This window comes from Ammospiza caudacuta, chromosome 9 (assembly GCF_027887145.1).
Source record: "Ammospiza caudacuta isolate bAmmCau1 chromosome 9, bAmmCau1.pri, whole genome shotgun sequence".
Taxonomy (NCBI): Eukaryota; Metazoa; Chordata; class Aves; order Passeriformes; family Passerellidae; genus Ammospiza; species Ammospiza caudacuta.
Window position 1 is genome coordinate 24,317,880 of NC_080601.1, and position 13,931 is coordinate 24,331,810.

At 35.3% G+C, this 13,931-nt stretch overlaps 1 protein-coding gene across 1 annotated transcript in view; it reads right to left on the bottom strand.

The window, feature by feature from the left end:
* Positions 1 to 13,931, bottom strand: part of LOC131561102 (adhesion G protein-coupled receptor A3-like) — a 252,571-nt gene that overhangs the window by 18,155 nt on the left and 220,485 nt on the right. The gene's annotated exons all lie outside the window — the stretch shown is intronic.

Here is a 13,931-nt window from a genome sequence, read left to right on the forward strand (position 1 = left end):
CAGTGCTTTGACATAGAGATCCTGAAGGCACACATTTTTGCTTTATTTACCAAGACTGCACAAAAGAAACATTGCAAATAAACTATTATGTACATGGTGCCTGTATATGTTAGACAGTACCCTTGTATTGTCTTTGTTCACGATTACTTCCTGTGGAAAAAAAAAATCTCAGTCCTTATACAGAGCAGCAGGACAGAATAGAATGCTTCCCTCAACAATTAAATTGCAGTCCACAAAGACTAGAGTCTGAAAATTTATTCACCAGAAATCTAAAATGTGAGGCTGCAAACTATAGGTCAGGTAAAAAATTCAAAATACAAAGATAAAACATTTCAATTTTTTTCAATCATAATTTTTTCTGCATCTCTCTTGCATAATCACTTCTCAATCTTAAGTTTATTTTCCTTTTCAGAAAAAGAAGACATAGCAAAAAAGTTGTCATCTTCCCTGAAGGAAAATCCAGTTTTACAGCTGGCAACATTTGGAACAGGCAACTATTCTACATGTAACCACTGCTTACACTTTAATAAACTAATACAAAAAGAAAATAGTGGGAATCCAAAATCTATTAATTTGATTAATTGTGAATAACTTCTGTCCTTGACTTTTTTTAGTGGTATTCCAACATTTTAAAGCACATTTCATTACCTCCTATCTTTTTTCCCCTCAGGAATCCTTAGTAATGACAACTTTGTTTCCATGTATTTTAATTTGTAACCTATTCCTGAATTTTGATGGGATTGGGTCATTTTTTTGGTGACTTATTTCAGGCCTTACATTTTATGTTTGTGGTTCATCCAATTTGAATGCTAAAAGGATACAGAGCCAGAACAAGAGGAAGAAGTCCCTGCAGATGTTAAAAACTGACCTAGGTGAGAACCTGAGCTCACTTTTAAGTTGGATCTGCTTTGAAAGGAGAGTCAAACTTGATGACTTACAGATGTTTCTGCCAATCTTATTTTTTATGACCCTATAATTAACTTATTATTCATTGTTATCTCTTCAGGCTTGTGAGAGTCCATCCATACCAGCTGTCAGTGCTGAGAGAAGGCTTCTTTCAACCACTGCTCTTCTGGTATATATTATATATGTAATTTGAAACATATGCACTACTCAGAGTGGACTAATTCACAGGTGAGTGAGCATAGCTTGAAAATTCATAAATTTTCAAATTTGTTCTGAATATTTTTCAATATAAACGTATTTCATATCTTTTCAAGCTTCAATATACTTGAAATATAAATTTTCAAATAAATTCTGAGTTCTTAAGAAATGAGAATAAGGTCTGAGTTCTTTAGAACAGTGCAATGCAGTCAAAATATAACCAAGAGAGGAGACAATGAAACTCAGAGGGAGACCCTGCTCCACATCCCACCAACAATGCTTACACCTGTGGCTGTAGCCAGCCAAGAACAGCTGTAACCAAGAAGAAATTTATTCTATGTATAAACCCCATTATTGTGTTTAACAGGTTGGTCATCCATTACTTATCCAAGTGCCTTATCTTCATTGCTTCCATCAAACTCCAGGTGCCATGCAGACTTGCTCGATTTTGTACTACACAACTGCATTATTCTTTTTCAGAAATTAATCTACCCTGTGAAGAACCTTAATGAAGTTTCATTCCTAAAGTTTTCAAAAAGAAAAAAGCCAACTTTTTTTGTTTTTTGTGGAGAAAATATTACATTAGGATTTATGCAATTCTACATTTCTACAACTCCAAATTTTCATCTTGACAGATATGCAGGTAGCCAAGAACTTAAAACTTAGCAAGAAGCTTTCATTAAATGTAACAAGCAGGAGGGAAGCATTAGAACATGATGAAAATAACTTATTTTTTAGATGGTTTTAAGACTTCTAGCTTCTTTCTGGAACACTTTCTCTTTCACAGTCTGTAGGATGTAATTCAATCTGCTGCTAATCTAGAGGCAGCAAGGAGCATTCTTTTTTAACTTTATATTAGAAAAAAATATTATGGATTTGCCTGCTGTTAACCCATAGAAAGTACTGTTCAATTAATGACTCCACAAAACCATGGAGATTTAGATTTATTTACAAAAATTCAGGTTGACATTTTGTCCTTAATTCACCCTATTGAAAAGTAAGAAACAAGGGTACAATTGCATGAGTTCATGAATGTCAACCCTGATTTTTAACTTTAATGTTGAGGGGTTTTGCTGTTGTCGGTCTTTGTATTACTAAGGTGAGCTATGAGCTATCTTTTATGTATGATGATGGCATGAACATTTGCTTTTTCCTATTTTTTTAAAAGCTGACATACACAGAAATCTATTTCTGGTGATTCCCATTCCAGATTTTAACCTGAAGCAAAAAGAAAGGTTTTCCATCATTTATAAAGAGGTCAAAAGTTAAGTTTTAAAAAAAATCATGGGTTTTTTTTGAGCACTCAACTGGAAGTGATCATGAAACTTTGAAAGAAAAGGAAAAGCAGGGATAGAGTTATTTTTATAAATATTAATCGATAAATATCAAACAACAAAAGCTAGAAATGATGTGTCATTTCTAGAAAGTTATGAACATGGAAAATATAGATTTGAAAAGGAATAAACAGCCATCTTCACAAAACTGTAAGAGCATCTCGTTGCTCAGCTTTCTGGGTCAAAAGGCTGCCTAGCTTTGCTAGGTACAATAATTATTTGATTTAGCAATGCCAGAACCTCAGAAGGGAATGTTCTCTCTAGTTGGAAAACACTCTCTTAGAAGCATGAAGAGGGAATATGGGTAATTGGCTGCTTCTGCAACACCTCTAATGGATGACTGAGATATACAAGTAGACAAGTTTAACACCATTCTTATATGACAATAACATGATTATGGTAATCCACATTAAGCAGCCAAAAATGCCTTACCTATAAGTAATAGCCAGCATGGGTTAGCTAATTTGCAAATAACAGAGGTTGTGATTTGCCCACAATTCCTGCTCCTTATCTTTTGGATTCATGAGAAAGAGTTATAGAGACATCAGTAATTCCAGATATAGAATTCCAGAGTGGAAATGAACTCTCCCTGTAGAGGTACCTTTATTTTTTCTGGCGATGTCTGCAAGTTTATCCCATATGAAAAGGCAGCAAGATTGTGTGACTGACCACTCATGACTTTTTTTTGACATTCCTCAAAAATATTTAAAAGTAAACACAAATGGTCTTCTGTAATCACAGTTCTCTTACCTCATAATTAATAGCTAAAACAATACTAGGTATCTCTTATAGATAAACAAGTCTGGTATCTCGTGTGCTCAAGTTTTCTTTCACAGAAAACCTCACCAATGTTCACTTTCTGATAAACTTAAAATCCTGAATGATTCTCTGATTACTAAGTGTAATCCAATAATAATGGCATTACCCCTTTCTCTGAATGAGTACTCAATCAATACAGGCATAAAGTTTAACCTGGACATTCTATTTTACTAAGGTAATTTCAACATATAATATCTAATATATTTTAATCTGCATCATTAAAATTACAGATTATTTACCAAAATTTATTTTTAGGTAGCAATGAGCAGTATTTTCAACCTGTGAACCAAAATATTCTTGTGACTAAATACGTGTAACTCCCACTGAAAATCCAGTGTGACTGTATGTGTTTCAGAGCAGAAGGTGGCCTAATTTTTTGTTACATTTTATATAGTAAGGTGGTGCCTGAATAAAAATACCTGCAGGATCAGCAGCCAGTTTCTACAGGACTCATAACATTTCCAAACACTGAAGGCATATTTGGAACATATTAGTTTCAAAGTCTCTTCTTTCAGAATTTGCTTGCATAATGAAACACAGGAGTTTCTTATGAGACCAATGAGACTGTAGAAATTCAGCAGCAAATAAGGGTTGAAAAATGGAAATATTGTTAGGAAAAATCCTTGGTTTACTAGTAACAGAATTGTAGGGCAAGAATGAACATCAGGAGATCATCTTGTCCACTCAAAAGCTCTGAGTCGGGGTCACATTAAACATCTGTCATGACTGGCTTGGCCTAACTAATCCATGTTAACAAATTGCTTGGGACAGAGTTCCCACAGCCTTCCAGGTAACCTGTTTCAATTGTCAACTATTTTTGTAAGTTGAAATATTTTCCTAACATTAACCTCTTTACCCCTTGCTGCAATTTAAGCTTATTATTTGTTGCATTATTTTCTCTTTAATGCCTTTTCATTTGGAATTTTCAATGAACACTAACTTGAGTCATCCACATTTCCAGTGATGGGTTTCAACTAGTTAGGATGTACAATGTCAGGGAGATCAGTGGAACTTTATGTATCATTTTCCAAGGTGTCTCAACTCAAAACCAAGTGAATTAATCTAATGCAGCTTTTCCTCCCAAGACTTTTAAGCCCTCCTTCCAAACAGGCATAAACCAGAGATTATCACACATATTTGACAGGAAGTATGCATAGAATAAACCAGGTCTGAAACTGAATTTGCAACAGTCATACATAAAAGTGCTCCAACATATTTAATGTAATATACATATCTGTGGACTTCACTTATTTTGTTTGTCCAAGGAATATAATTTAATTTCCTTGAATTTTTCCATTCATTAATAAAGAAAAATATTATGAAACATTAAAATTATGTATTTAAAACTACCACTGCTGATATATATACATATGTGAATAAAATATATATATTTGTGTTTTATTGCTAGTTTATTTTAAGATAAGCCATATTTTAAGATAAATATTTTTTGTTCAGCATTTTCTCTTGGAATTTGATAATATCTTTTAGCCAAAATTACTTTATGGAATAGTGGCAATGTATTGGTAAATGCAACACCTACTATGTCCAATACCACACTATAATTTAAGTGCACAGTGATTGTACTGTACTGCAGTTATTATCAGACTATTTATTGCACAAACCTATATTACACTAGTTGGCTGCCTGCAGCATTCTCATTTCTGTGACACTGCAGTTTATCAGTCTGCACAACATGCTTCATAAATCTCCATGACTTATGTTTTCTGGCAACATCAGGGTTTTCATTACACTTAAGCTGGATGTATACAGATGCCTACTTAAGACAAGTGTTCTGTAACAAACTTTAAGTTCTATCTTTCTCACAGAAAAATTCTTGTAAGAAGGAATTTGTATCTAATGTGACTAATTTTTCTCACTAATTAATGAGTACAATCATCTACTATTAAAAGTCAGATATTCTTTTCTGTAATTGTGGTGAATATAATTTCATGCAGATGGGACTGCTTAGTTCTTTGTCCATACAATTACAATAAGCACACTTGAAAAGATCTTTTGCCTTTATCTTTACAGCATTTTTGCATAATCAAGTTTAATCTATATGACACCAGAGAAATCATCTGAGAAAATATTTAGTTCTTTCAAATCTGATAAAGTTTCCTACAAAGCCCCCATTGGAGTCTGAATATATTATCTTCTAAAAATCCTTGAACTTGTAAAAATTCCAATCAGCATTTTACATTTTGCCTGGAGCAGCATATCAAAGCACAGAGCATTTTATCAAGCTAACCCACCCTCCAACTTACCCTCTACAATTATGTATATGAGTAGCTCAAGTGCTAAAAGCTACTGAGGCAAGGGACAGTGTGACAAGAATTCTGAATTTCCAGGAAATACCTAGATGTGAACTCAGGATAAAAGCAGCTGAAAATTCAATTTAGTACACAGTTCTGCAGATCAGCTTGTTGCAGTTCAAGCCTTTCAAAGCTCAAAATATCATAGAATTAAGTCTTCAGGAAGCTCACAATTTTGAAAGCTTGCAATTGCCATAGCTACATAACTCATGTAGTTAAAATTTCTGTCCCAAGCCCATCAATTCCTCATTAAATGCCCAGGTATCACTGAGGTGTGGTAATTTTCTTCTTTTGGCTATGTTTGTCAATAGCCATAGCATAGAAGAGAGTTTCAGTTGAATGGATCTAAGTGACTTGCTATGCTGTTTAATATCTTGCTTATAAGTGGTAAGCTGACATATGTTTCTTTTGCAATAATCATAACCTGTTTCTTTTCATCCATACTAAGTAGCTCAGACACTGTTCTTTGAAAAAAGAAGATAAAACTTCACCTTTTACCTCAATATCTCTCAAAGATTTGGTATTACTGTATTTCTACTCTGAACAGTGCTAACATTGTGTGCACCTTGCCTGTACCTTAGCTAATGAAGTTATGACAGTGACAAAATCCTTTTTCTACCCTGATTTTGCCATGCTCTTGAAATCAGTTCACATCAAGGAGAATCCTATCCTCTGGGGATCATTCACTTTAAGTATTTGGTAGTGCATTCTAATTGACTTAAAGTATTTGCTAGTGCTTTCAGGTCAGTTTTGAAGAATATTATTGCAAACTTCTCCATGAGAAGGAACTTTTGGAATTTTGATTCACAAGCCAGATGAAGTGGAACTACAAACAAAGCAGGCGGCTCTGTTACCATCCTTGTGTTAGTGACTCCACAATTCCATCACTCACATTGAAGGTGGGGCAGAAAAGCTCTGATCACTTCTCCTGTTTGATTAAGAGTTGGCAGGGAAATATGTCGGTGCTATGGCACCATACCCTGGCAATCCAACGCTGTCAGCAATGAATATTTATATGGCCTATGCAAAGTGCAACAGTGTTCTCAGGATCCCAATGACAATATATTGCTACTCCATACACCAGTGGGCCTCCATACTATTTTAATATTTTCATTTTACTGGAAATTTTCTTGTGTAGAACAATTAATACAAACCTGAATTAAAAGTCGTCTTTCACCAAAATTAATTTTACCCCCATCTGATGGAAATAAAATTGGCTTCAAGTTGAAATTCAGTAAAAAGAATTAATGAATTCTTTTTGATGAGGGAAAATTTGATGAGGGAAAATATTTCCCTCATCACAATTTTATACCCTTTTCCACTGCAGACCTTTCAGTTACATCCTTGATTCCATCTGAACATATATCAGCATTTAAGAGTGATCATGCTAAATAGCACATAATATCAGTATGTCCTTGAAGTATCAAACCAAATTCCAAGTACCCTTAGGTTCTGCAATCCTGTCTCTTCCTTTAATTTGGGATATACAGACTTAAACTTCTTGTTTTGTTTTTCAGCTTCTCTTTTTCATTATCTCTAGCTTTTATACCTCAAGGGGCAGAATTGTTCTGTTTGTTCTGGCTGAGGTTCCTTCCAGCATTTTAATTCTTTCTGTTTGAGTGGGGTTTTTGGTTGATTTTGTTTGGTTGGTTGGTTTGGGGTGTTTTTTTTGGTTTTTTTTCAGAACATGCCTAAATTGCTGTGCTGATAAGACAGTGCACAATCTGTCTACCAGGATCAGCTTTCCTGTATTACTTGTGTTGTGTCATCTTTGAATGACAGTTACTAAAACTGTCTTCAGAAGCAATGTAGCAATGTTCAAAATATTACCTCTATCATTAAATCAAACTAAAATTTCAAAAAGGCCGCTACCTTTAGATAATTTTAATATCCAATATAAGGATATAATAACTTATTTTGATGTTGTGATATAAGTCTTACTTTGGTGAATAAAATGAACACAATAGCTAGAAGGGAAACATGACTTTTCTTATATTCAATTGTAATTTATTAAATGCAAAAAATTTAGAAAAGCTATTTCATCAATATGGTCTTTCTCTTCCCTGGGAATATGACAAATATTGAAACAAGAAACATGGGAATAGTGTTTTGCAGATAGTATCTAAGAAATATCACTACATTATCTTTAAGGTCCCTCCCAGACCAAGCCATTTGATAAAAACAGCTGTTACACACTTTTTTGTTTCCAGGAACTCACAGTATGGAGGTGATCAGCAGCCTTGAGAATACAAGAGGACTGCAAAAAATTACTGCAAAATTTTAAAATTATCTAATAATAGACATTTCTAGTATTAACTTCCCATATCTAAAATAAGAAATGTTGATTATAATATCAGAAATGTGAGACAGGCTTCCTGGTGACCCTGCCTAGATCAAAATATTCTGTCCTGTAAGCAAAGGATACGATCAAGTACTTAAATTATAGCCAAATTCCTGGAGCAGATTCTCAGAGAGACTGTTGGCTCACCACGGTTCATCCAGCTGGTGAAAACCTTTCTTGCTGGGAGACATCATTTTCACTTACTCTGCAAGGACACAACTGGGTCTATGCTAAGAGTAAAGAGTGAACTAGAGAGACCTCCTCAAGGCTCCTGAGAATTCTGCCCTGTGGCAGTTCCCATTTAATTCAACACACTCAAACCATAGAGAATTTTTAAGAAAAATACAGATGATCCCTTGGGATAATCAGGTCTAAATTTATACTTTATAGAGGAAGTTTGATATGTTCTCTGTGGGAAGGAAGGATGGGCTTTCATGGATCAAAATTTCATGAGTTAATTTTTAAGAGCATATCATGAAGAAAAAAACAATGGATTGCAATGATACTTTTCATCTGACCTCTTTCTCTCTCCCTCTCTCTCTCAATCACTGTTTCGTACTAGAAGATATGAATTCATGAGAGCCAGCACTAATGAAAAATGCACTGCAACTTAACTGCATTTCAGAGCTGCTGGTGTCAAGGGAACAAGTAATGTCTCTGTCTGTCACAATGTAAATTATGTTGCTTCATATGATTCAGTTTGAAGATTCAGAAAATGGCATGACCAAAAAAATAGCATATTTGCCAAACTTGATCTTTAATAAAGTATTTCTGATCGTAGTCAAATGCTGATCCCCAATTACACCCCTATCATGCTGCAGTAAATTGCAGGAAACTTGTTATAAATGATAGGGGACATTAACAAAGATCATTTTTTGAAGACCCTTTCAGCCTCAGGAATATTAGAAAGCACTAGTTTTTTGTTTTTTTTTTTTTTTTTTTTTTTTTCCCTAGGGTTTTTCAGTGGACATAAAAATTCTTTAAAATCTAAATATAATAAGTCTTTGGTCTTTATAACTGGAATGTTTTTAGTATCTCCATTATGGTGCACAAATATCATGTGACAATTTCTAATAACATAATGAAGATTGGTGTGTGCAACTCATATTCAAGACACAGCCTGCTTTATTGGTAACTTACTCAGTAAAAATTTCCCTATAGTCAATTTGTGGTGGAAGTCACAACATTTCCTGCCAGGCTCTCTCAGGACTCTCTCAGCAGTCAGGCAAACACAGCTATAGATCTATTTGCACCCATGTGTTGGTTTTCAGCTTGTCAGAATTCAGATCAAGCAGCTAAATGTTCATCCTGAGAAAAGCAGGGTTAACACTGTGAACAAAGCACTAAGTGGGTGCCATGACCCCTGTGGTATCATGCAAGTCTCTAAAATCCCCTCACTGTAAGGCAAGAGCCTCATCACAGGAGCAGTCGACAATAACAGAATGAGCGGATTTTCTTGCATTTGAAAGTTTTGTGTGGTTTCTCCTTTTTGCAGTGAAAGGATTTAGCACAATTCAGTGTCCCAAAGATACTTAGCTACTGTTTAGCTGGGTGCTGCTGGTTAATGTTTAGGTAGCTGAGAGAAATAATGAGCTCAGGAATGAACATGAAGAGCTGCTGCCACACTCCCAAGGAGAGGGGGAGGATGCAAGGGCAGCACTAGCACACCTCAGGGGGAGGCTGTTAGTCACCAAAACACAGCTCACCAGGAAGATCCCTCTCACTGCTGCTTGCAAGACATTGCTCTGTACTCTGGAAGTGTTTGTGTGATGTAGAGAAACTCGTCCATATACAACCTCATATAGAAGAGCAGACCCAGACACATACCTGCATGTAAACATCCATTAGCCATTTAGAAGACTTTGACCTCAATGACTGTACTTCTGGCTCTGCTCTGTGTGCAGGTTTAAAGGACAGTTCAGACAGTCCAAAATATGTGACAGAAAATCAGCTTTCTCATTCTAAAAATTATTCAAGGTTGAAAACAGCAAGAGAAGGGAATTGAAGCCAGTGGTATTGATTGTAGGTACTCTGTATGTGCTGCTGAAAACTGTTTCAATTTGCCTCAGCTGTGAGTTTTTAGCTCTAGTACTAAGGCTACAACTTTGAATACAAAGCAAAGGGCACAATCCATTCTGAAATTGCTATGACGGCTAGATATACAATTTTTCTAAAGAACTGCATGAGGTACATTTCCTAACAGCCCCACATTTTAGAAAGAACATTTTAAAAAGCTTATCAAAATATGTTACATAAAAAAAAATAAGATGAAGTTTAACAGAGACAGTGACATCAACTGTTATCTGTTTTGCTGTTGCTTCTGCAACCTTATTTATGCACATCGATATTTTTTCATGACAGATATGGGATATTGGACTCTGTAATCTGAAGACTGCCATATTAGTTATCTTGCAAGACATTCATTGAATAAAAGAGGTGGGAGAACATTAGGAGATATATTTGTACCTAACCTTGAGATAAAACTTAATTATCTGTCTCCTTATCACCAATCTCTGGCGCAGCTAGCAGCTTATTTATTTTTTATTTTAAATGTTTAGAATGCAATTGTGCTCACTAGTTATCTTATTAAAAATGAAAGCAGCTGATTTTTTCCCTGTCACTCTAGAAAGAAATGATTTTACAGAATATCTTTCAGAAGTATTTTCTGCTGGTCTGTGCTTCTGTCTAATCTGTATGGGCACAGAGCATCACATGAAAAATGCATGCACATAGCAGGCACAAAACCTAACACTACCTGTGCCTCAGCTTGGGCTGATAAGAAGTTCTGTACATTGCAGTAATAGCTGAATCTTGCATGCCTCTATGCCTTTGCTGGCAAAATCTGCCTTCAGATGAGTCAGAAGCTAAAGTCTGCCAGGTTTAACAAATGTCCACAGAGGATGAACAGATAGAATTATTTATTTCTATTAAGAATACCACAGAGTATATTTTACAGGAAGTAATTTCATTATCTGTTGAAGTGCTAAGGTTCAGAATTTCAATACACAAAACTCAATGATGCATTAATTTGATCCACCTCATTAGCATCCAGGCACATTTAGAGAAAAATGCCAGAATTGTTACAGTTGGTTCCAGTCATCAAAGTGATGGGGCCTCAGGGCTTTAACTCTGTAATTAACAGATAATATATATTTCATGAATAATATCTATAATAAAATAGATATACTGTATGATGTACAGTGTATATAATGTATCTCATAATACATGATTAACATATAAAAAGAGGCAATATTTAAAATCATATTGCCATGAATTAGACTGCAAAAATGTTCCAAATTTGATCACTCTATCTAGAAGAGAGAAAACTTATAAAGAACCACAGCTTTCCATAATAGGGTACTTATTGCTACAGCTCTAAGAAAAGTAGGAGAAAAAGATCAAGGGTACCTCATTTGTCTTGCTTCTGCAAATGAATATGCAAACAGCAGGCAGAGAAACTGCAGCAACTCTTACAAGCCTGCATCCTTTTCTACTAACAGGTAAGGTCCCCTTTCAGATATTCTCTTCTATTTATATTTACTATTTCAGCTACTTTTTACAATGGACCAAGCTTGGTGAAACAAATGTGGTGAGGCAATTTTTATGATTTCTTGGTAAATTCCACATGATAGATTTATGTACTGATTTTTGGCATTAGATCCCACTTACTGACTCACAAAAGGTACCTCTGTGTCTCCTACAGCAAGTGCATATATAAGGAATACAAAACCACTCCCATGTGAACTGGAAACACCTTCTATCAAACACAACCCTTACCAAAGAAGGCTGAAGGACAACAGCTGAGCACAGAGTTCTGGCCAAACAATTCACATATTTGTATTGTATACTTCTGTAAGTCTATAGAGAAGGATCACTGAAAAACCACCTCTTGTTTAAAAGTGTCTCATAGACTGTATCATTGGCTTCCTATCACTGACAGACCTGACATATAAAAAAGCCTAACTCCATCTCCATTCGAATAAACTTTATACTATTTAGCTATCGACTGACGTCAAATGGAGACAAATTAACGCCTCTTCACTCAAACTCAGGTGTCTTCCCTTAAGTACCTGAGGAACAATATGTATAAAGGCTGGCATTGGTTTATAGACACAAGAACACTGACTAGTTAAAACATTTCTTATAAATTACTGCCTTGAAATGTAACCATCCTTAATGGATTTTATGGAAATATTATGACAAAGATTAATTCAGACTTTAATTTCATTAAAATCAGGAAAGGTAAAATGCCCCCAAAATGATCATTATCATTCTGAAAGAACAAACAATTACTAATTATGAGTTTAGCATGTTCTTGCTTAAAGTGATTCTTAATTTTACATATACTATGCCTGTTTCCTACATGAAGTGAAACTGATCCTTACTATTTTGAATCTAGTGCTCACCATTGTGAAATTGTATTAGACATTTCAGTGCCTGTGTCTCTAAGATAGATGGTGCCCTGTGGGAGAAAAATAGCTTGGAATAATTTTACTTAGCTATTAAACAATTATACCCATGTTCTCTTACAGCTAGAAGGTGGTTTATCATTTCTATTGCTAAACTTAAAATAGCTACTATTTATTTTCACTGTCTGGGAACCTCAACATGACTGGTACAACAAAGATTCTAATTAGAGTCATCTTTCCTGTAACCTGACTGTCTATTGTTTTCCAACTCAAACAAGATTTGAATTTGAAGAACATACGCTATGCTGGGTCTATGCAACTTGTAACAATTTTCTACCTTAATAGTCACACTGGAGCATTTGAAAATTGGCAATTATTCATTTTGCCATGAGCTGGTAAGTGAAGGAGTGAAATTCTCATCTCTAAAGAATGGTGTAGTAAATGATGGATTAGCAAAGTCAGGCACTCTTAAGGAAAGACTACCCTCTTGCTTACACCTAACAAAGCTAAGGATCCAATATGGCACTCCTTCTCATCACAATACACATTTTATCTTAACTTTAATCAATTTCATCTCTAGAAATAAATTTTTTTAAAAAGAAGAAAACTAGCTAGTTTTCTAACTACAATCATGTTATAAAAATCTGACTGCAGAATCAGACAGAAAAACTCAATTCATCTTCCTACAAACTTTTAACAAGTTGTGACACACTCACACAGTCATCTATAAATGCTACTTGCTAGAAATTTTGTTTTTAAAATAAAATAATCTACATCTGATTAAAAGAATACACTGTGGATTTTCCCCAGAAAATACATAAAAAGTAGAATTTGTATTTTCTGACTTTCACTATAAAACTGAGGTCTTTAGGCTGAATTGACCATTCAGACTTGTCCATGATGTGTGGGAAATGAGAGGCACCTCCATAGGACAATTCATCCTGTCCTCACAGAAACATTCAAGATGGACAGGAGGAATTGTTCTCTGGAAGTTCTTTTTCAGCCTCCCTCCAAAATCTGTACAGGGACAATATATAACTTTGGCTACTAAGTAATTTTTGATAGCTAAGCTTAAAATAGATGAATCAATCTTCTCCTGCCTTTGGCTTGAAATCCTGGTTTTGTGGTAAGGTTTTGCTAGGGTTTAATATTTTTTTTTTCTTGTGCAGAGTGACTGTTTTGGCTTGCAGTTTCAGCATCTCAGAGGCATCTGGCAAGAACTCCCTCTGCCTTACACCTGCAATGCCATCAGAGACACGTGTGAGCTGATGGGGAGTGCAGACTCCCAGTGGCTCCTGAGACAGAATCACATCCCTGATGAGCTCTGAGGGGAGTGCAGACTCCCAGTCACTCTGACAGAATCACATCCCTGATGGGCACTGAGGAAGGTTGCTATCAGGCTATTAGGCTCTCAATACAAGTGTGGCAAGAAGTAGAGCAGAAGAGATAAAGGTGAAGGGTTGTTACAACACAGTTTCTGGTGATTAAATAAGGCTCGGAATCAAGCCAGTTTTTGCTTTGGGGGATTTTTTTTTCCTCCATAATAAATCAACGGAAACATTTCAATTCTTCCTGTTCTGATAAAGGTATCCGAACTTAGCCAATACATGTT